Source organism: Garra rufa, unplaced genomic scaffold (genome assembly GCF_049309525.1).
Source record: "Garra rufa unplaced genomic scaffold, GarRuf1.0 hap1_unplaced_003, whole genome shotgun sequence".
Lineage (NCBI taxonomy): Eukaryota > Metazoa > Chordata > Actinopteri > Cypriniformes > Cyprinidae > Garra > Garra rufa.
Genome location: NW_027394278.1, coordinates 6,811,225 through 6,819,057, shown reverse-complemented (window position 1 = coordinate 6,819,057; position 7,833 = coordinate 6,811,225). Strand labels below are relative to the sequence as shown.

Sequence of the window (7,833 nt, the reverse complement as noted above, 5' to 3'; positions counted from 1 at the left end):
AAACAGACGTTCATACTGGCTATAATCTGGACGTCCGTTGACATCTAGATTTAGTCGATTTATGACGTGAATAAAGATGTCCAATCTGGCCACAATCTAAACGTCCACTGACTACCAGATTTAGTTGAGAAAAGACGTTCATACTGGCTACCCAGCAAGCAAAAGCCGTCATTTCACTGTCTCGGTTAACTATAGACCCGATATAGTCCGGCTATTTGTAACCCCTTTTAGCCCAATAACCTTGAATTTGAATACATGTAATTTTTTGGCAAAATAACTCATGAGATGTATGATATTCTCTCATGAAAGCAAAGTCAACAGAGTTTAGAAGGGGTTTGGTTTCATTTCTTTGACATGTTTAATGCATAAGTTGTGCATAGCCTCGGTTTAGGTCCTACTGTAGTCAGACCAGCTATTTGTAGCCCACTTATATCCCAATCTGATTCAATGTGGGCAACGCATAAAGTGGTTGATATACCATCATGTTCGCAGTGTCAACAATATCTACAAAGATATAAGTGTAATTTCATAACATGGTCTACGTAGCCACCCAGCCAACATGCATTTCAGTCCCATACAGGCTGCCTACATGGGGCCAAGGTAGCACCCACATATACTGTTTATATGGGTTCAGAATGGGAAAATATATATGGGGCCCGCTTATTCATTCCAGTTGTGTAAGACATGGGCAAACACAATCAGTCCCATATAGGGTGCCCACATGGGGCCAAGCTGGTACCCACATAGTCTTTATATGGGTCATTATGGTTAATTGATAGTTACCAAAAATAACTACAATAATTATATATATTTTTTTTATTGTACTAAAATCATGATTCATTTTAATAAGGGACATGGGGTCCTCTTGGCTAGACCAAATATGATTCTAACCCTAATCAAACATGACTGTGTCTAATTTACAAATAGCTTGGATCATTATGATTAGCTTGTCTGACGTGTGTGGTTAGAGTTAGAACTAAACTCAACAAGACAATCACTCACAATTCTGTCACATTTGCTCATTCTCTGTTCAAAACCTGCATGAAGTCTATCTTCTGTTGAAAATTAAATAAATTATTTGTGAATTAGATATTTTAAAGAATGTTGAAAGCCATTTGCTGGAAAAAAATGAAATAAAAAAAAGGCGATGGAAGTCATTGGGGACCAGAAACTTTTTGTTAAGGTAATTTCACAAAATATTTTTATATATTGTTTTTACCACACGGAAGAAACTAATACAGGTTTGGTACAACTTGAGGGTGAGGAAATGATAGCAGAATTTGAATTTTTGGGTGAACTACTCTTTAAAGGACTGTCAAAAAGTTTAGGATCAAGTCAGGAGTTAAAGAATCCTGGTACAGGCAAACCAGGTCAAACCTGGGTGTTGCCAAAAATGTCCTGCATAGCACATGTCTTTTGATATCTGAAATTGGGCAAATGACCTGTACACTCATTGGACATTAAATATTCAGTATATTAAAGTGTCAGATTATAGTGGTCTGATTTTGTGAGTTGCAGCACAATGCTTATCACAATAGATATTTTTAAATGTATACAAATGTTTAAAAACATACAGAAAACTGTGCACTTTGATGAACAGTTTAGAGACGACTAATTATCTCTAAATAATGGGATACAATTAAACCCTCTAGCAGCTTGTCATGTGCCCTGATTTAGTGGAGTTTTATGGTCAGTCGGAGTGACAATACATTTCTAGAGATATTCTTTTAAATTTTGTAAGGTTAGGTCATCAGTTCATATAATAAAATAGCCCAAGTAAAGAAAGATAGAATGGGATTTTATGTTTCTGAAGAGAATGTTTCATTAGCTTTTTTTATTTTATGTCCCAGCACATGACCAACCATCAAAGTTGTAAAATGGTTTGCTAAATAATTAAAAAAGGGTTAACAAAAACTTGTATAAATCAAAGTTGATTTTTTTTACATGATACACTGTATTGCCAAAAGTATTCCCTCACCCCCTTCTAATGAACAGGTTTGACTACTTTAGTAATTTCCATGAGTACAAATATTAATGTTTAAGCATAATATGATAATCTAGGGAATTGTGCGCTTCTAATTTTGTAGAAACATTTGGACAGGAGCTTCTTCAATTGTAACATGACAATGCCTTTGTGTATAAGGCAAGGTTCAAATCGAAATGATTGATTCAGTCAGTGTGGAAGAACTTGACTGGTCTACAGAAAGCCAAGTGCTAATCCCAGTTGAACACCTCTGGAGTGACTTTAAATGAAGACTTTGAGCCAAAAACTCATTGCCAAACACCAATGACTTGTACAAACATTACATGGACAAAAGTAATGGGACACCCCCCTTTAAAACAGAAACAGCATTTCTAAAACTGTGGCAACACAGAAATGGAAAAATAATTAATGTATTTAAAAATGGTTTTTAATGTATTAAAAAGTTTTGTATTTGTCTAAAATGACTTTACCGATATGTACAAGTCATTGGTGTTTGGTGATAGCCTAACTTTTTGGCTCAAGGTCTGCATTTAAAGTCACACCGAGGTGTTCAACTTGGGTTAGGACTTGGCTTTCTGCAGACCAATCAAGTTCTTCCACACTGACTGAATCAATCAATCATTTCAATTTGAACCTTGCCTTATACACAAAGGCATTGTCATGTTAGAACTGAAGAGGCTCTGTTCAAACTATTGCTATTAAAATTAATTCCCTAGAATATCATTTTATGCTTAAACATTAAGATTTGTACTCATGGAAATTACTAAAGTAGTCAAACCTGTTCTTTGAAAGTGATGAGTGAATACTTTTGGAAATATAGTTTATGTATTTTGAATCAATATTTTTGTTTTGATTTAGTGGATCTACATTTTTGTGCATGGCTACAGCTGCATGTTTATTTCATACATTAAAAACACTTTTTGAACAACTAATAAAAAAATACAGCCTGCAAATAACACTAAACACACACATTTCTTTAAAAAAGTCGTTATCTTTGCCATTACCGCGATGGTATAACCTTGCTGGAGGGATCATGATTGGCTAAGCTGACTGCCATCTGACAAGTAACTGGCCAATGACAACTGTGCGCGCCTTTACTGGTCATATTTGAAAATACGTTAGCCTGAGTTGGTGATGTGTGTGCTTCTGCTCAGCAAGATGACGCGTCTGTCCCTGGTTATTTGAATAAGTGACTGTTACATTTTTTTTATTTTGAATTAACTCGCGTTGTGACATGCTGAGAACATAACCTGGAATGTGAACACAGAGGAAGACCGGACTGGATCTGTGAGGTGATTGCTGGTATCAGGTAAGGGAACATATTTCAGTCTTTCTAGCTTTATGTTCTGTCTGTGTAAGTTACGCATGATGAGGTAACAGAGGCACTGACTGCATCTGTGTGTACTGCTTCATCAAAGATGTTAGATGCTAATCGCGATTAGCATATTAGCACGAATTTGTAGCCCCTGATATTGTTATACGGCAAGTGATGAAAGTGCTATTAAAGCTCGGAAACAGGAATCTAACTATAAAAACACAAACTGCTACCAATAAGATAATTTTTAATCTTTGATTCAAGATCTTACATGGGATTAAAATATGTAGTAAAAAGGTTAAATGGTTCTTCTCATAATCAAAAATACATTTGTAAGACATTTGCCCCACTGATTATCAATATGAGTAACTTTCTTATTCTTTTGTCTTTCTTCATCTGAGGTAACATAAAGATGGAGGACATGCTACCATCATCAGTCCTTTATTTATTTCACTAGAAAAAATTATATGAGAAAGTCCTTCATGAGCCTCAGATGGGTCATAACTGGATAAATGCAGCTGCAGGTAAAATTATTAGATGTTTGGTTTGATTTGGGTCCACTAACTTTCAAGCTACAATTGTGTTTACCTTGTTATGATACATTTATAAAAAGAGACTATTGTTGCGAATCCAGTGTCTTTTGTGGGGATTTACACTTTTCTTTTTGGATTGCCATGAGTTAGGCATTTCTTACATTTTTAATTATATAATAACTAACAGTCTCAAAGCTGACTGTTAATCTGAATGATTTATAGTGGCAAATGTGGGTACAATTTAAAAACATTTTGTCTAAGAGTTTAAAATAATTAAAAAAATAAAATCTTTATTTTTAAGGACTTATCAGCCCACCCCAGACTGACTGAGGATTCAGCTGATTACTACAATATGGTGGAGGGCTCTTCTGTGTCTGCTACACTCCACTATAACTTCTGGTATGGATTTATTAACATTTTGCAATGTTAAGAGTTTGGATTTGACATAATTAAATACAATTTACTTTTTAATTTACTTTTAAAATGTACTATTTAAATATACTTACTACAGTGTGCAGTTAGGATTCTGAATTAAGTGTGATGACTTAAATCCTAAATTGACTCTAAAAATGAATTTGCCAGAACCTACAATTGCATGTTATTTTATTATTATTATTATTATTAGTAGTAGTAGTATTAGTATTATTATATATTAGTTCAATCTCAGTTTATTTAGTTTTAGTATTTTAGTTTAACTAACAGCTCTAACCTATCAGGGTAATTACCCTTTGTTTTTTTATCAGCTCTAACTTATGTTATTAAAACTGTGAAGCTTAAGTAGATCCACACTGGAAACTTATGAATTGATGTTTACTATTTTAAATGCACCAGCATTAATAATATTAATAATAATAAAATGGAGGGATCATGATCATAATATTAAAAATACTTTAAACATTATTTTGTTGGTCCATTCCATCCATGGACAGAATCTAAATGCAAGAATCTGCCTAATAGTGACAAAGTCTTGAGAAAAAACAAAACAAAAACATTATTATTATTATTGTTATTATTATTTTATGAATGGTTAACTCATATCAATAATTGGAGTGGTCATTTAAAACACATTGCATATTCATGCTTCATAAATTGACTTTATCAATAAAAATTAAAATAGATTTGTTTGAATGAATAAAGAGTATTTCTCTATTAATTTCCCTAATGTCCCTCCAGTGACACTCCAATGTTCATTGCCAATCTATGACAATTTAAAATAATTATAATTATTATTTTTATTATTATCCTGAGTAATAGTTGTTTTTCTTTAATATGTTGTTTTAACATGTAAGTACATTTTTTTAACATTTACTACACACATTCTAGAAAATCTATCTATTGGAATAGAATCTGTAGAGCTTGTTTTTTACTCTGTTGTTTTCCTTTCTGTAGGTGAGGGCAGTTTCCTTATTTTATGTCATCTTTCTGACAAAATTATTTTCATTTTCATTTTAAGCATTACCCTAATTCAGTCAAGCACAAAAGTGCTATTTGTAATGTGATCTTGCATATTCAGTATATTTAAACAAATTTGTTTTGCAGAGGTTCTTAAGAAGGCTGCACTGATTGGCAAGAAGCTGATGAGGATCTCTCAAACTTGGGACAAGGGACGGAGGAGTACAGAGGATGTCTAGAATGCACGAGTGACTGTCTGCACTGTAAGCACAAATGTATAGTTGCTGCTGCTTCTAATTGTTTCCAATTTATTTCCGGTTTAATATTCGAAGCTTTCAGTAAATGCTAGGTCAAATACAGGTTGAAAATGTATTAACTTTAACTTTTACATTATTTTGAAAAAGTAGGTATATAAATTTGAAGAGATGCAGTGGTTACCAAATCTTTAAGAGTAAAAAAAACATACACAAACAAAACCAAATTAAACCCTACAGCTCATGACGATACATTGAGATCTTAAAGGGATAGTTGACCAAAAATGAAAGTTTGATGTTTATCTGCTTACCCACAGGGCATCCAAGATTTAGGTGACTTTGTTTCTTCAGTAGAACTCAAAGGTTTTTTTTACTCAAACCATTGCAATCTGTCAACCATATAATTACAGTGGATGGGCACCAAACCTTTAAAAGTAAAACAAACAAACAAACAAAAAAAAAACATGCAAAGACAAATCCAAAATTACACCCTGTGGCTTGTGACCATACACTGATGTCCTAAGACATGAAATGATCGTTTTTTTGTGAGAAACTGAACAGTATTTATATATTTTTTTTTTACCTTTGATACACAGCAATGTCTATCTGTCCTGAGCGCAAGCTCATCATCCGGTTCGTTACATGTGTACGTGCTCTGGCATAGTATTTGCAAACGCTGTTAGGGGAAATCGGTGAACAGTCAACAGTCCCGGAGAGTTTGCACAAGCAAAGGTAATTTTTAGCTTTAAATTTGTTTGAACAATCAGGATAAGCACAAGTAATTACTATTTTCAATAGCCGCTATACCCACAATCTCTCATGTCGTACACATGCGACAGATCGTTTCCGGCGTTTTGCATATACTACGCCAGAGCACGTACACATGTAACGAGCCGGATGATGAGCTTGTGCTCAGGACAGTTGGATGTGGCTGTGTATCAAAGGTAAAAAATGATATAAATACGGTTCAGTTTCTCATAATAAAATAATCGTTTCATCTCTTAGGACATCAATCTATCATCAAGAGCCGCAGGGTGTAATTTGGATTTGTCTGTGCATTTTTTTTTAAATTACTTTTAAAGGTTTGGTGCCCATCCACTGCCATTATATGACAGGCTGCAAACAAAGTCACCTACATCTTGGATGCCCTGGGGTTAAGCTGATAAACATCACATTTTCATTTTTGGGTGAACTATCCCTTTAAGACATAAAACTATCTGTCTGAGCAAAAAACTGAACTGTATTTATATTATTATTTACCTCTGATCCACCGGAACATTCTACTGTCCTGAGAATGTTCACCCAGGCCGTGTGTGATCTATCACGCCTATACTGTACGTCACTCAGAAATCTATCATTCTTAACCACCTCAATCTGTATTATATTTTAGGGTTTTAAAAAATTCCCTCATGCCCAAATTCAACATGAAGGGGGATGGTCCGCTGCAGAAGGAGGCATTCTAAAAGACTGCACTGTTCTCGGTCATTACAGGTATGTATATACAACACACAACATTTAACAGAGAGCTTCTTTCTATTTTTACACACAGAATGGTGATACAAAATATATATCTCGTTTTTTGTTTTTAGTATCCAAGCAAAAGAGAAAGACTCCCTGTTACAATTAGTGTAATTAAAATAAAACAGTGTCAAAAAAGCTTTCCTTATGCAATTTTTTTTCTTATTTGGCAGATGCTGTGATGACCAACTTCCTGGGAGCAACAGAGACTTGAGGAATGCAGTAGGAATGCATTTTAAACATTTATTTAACAATTACAATTATTCAACATCAAAGTTCATAGATGGTTATTTTGTTAAATAAGTAAGGTTCTTTTTTTATGTTGTCATTTATCTGTAATGTGTTAATGTTAAGTGTGGCAACATGCTCTTGTTTTGCAATAGATTTATTTCTTTTAAATTTTTATGAGTTACTAAAAACAATCACTTTTATAGTTTAATTTTATTGTAAAAAAATCCATATTTTTTGTCATAATATTTATATTTAAGTGTATTGTATGTATAATATTTTATTCTGCATTAAAAAATATCATTTTGTATTGTCTTAAAATTGTTTAAATATATATTTTTATTAATAAAAACTATATTTAATTTGTTTGGATGGATTGCCATTTTGTTGTCTATTAGATGTATGTATGTAGGCATTTATTAGCTGTCTATTTGATGACTAATCTATTTTTGGGCTTTGTTTAGACGTCTATTAAATTTTCACTGACAGCCCACGGTTTGCCTTGTTTTAGCCTAGACGTCAGGGCTGTTTGAACGGCTTATAGACGTCTTTTAAACGCAAAATTGCTTGCTGGGTTACATCTGTAGCACGTCTTTAATTTACGCCTAT

General features: G+C 33.5%; 1 long non-coding RNA gene across 1 annotated transcript; it reads left to right on the top strand.

Moving 5' to 3' along the window:
• Positions 1–3,184: 3,184 nt before the first annotated feature.
• On the top strand, positions 3,185–7,495 carry LOC141309774 (uncharacterized). Its single transcript, XR_012347334.1, has 5 exons — positions 3,185–3,823; positions 4,134–4,231; positions 5,372–5,487; positions 6,869–6,969; positions 7,170–7,495. It is a non-coding gene; the product is annotated as an uncharacterized lncRNA (long non-coding RNA).
• Positions 7,496–7,833: the final 338 nt, after the last annotated feature.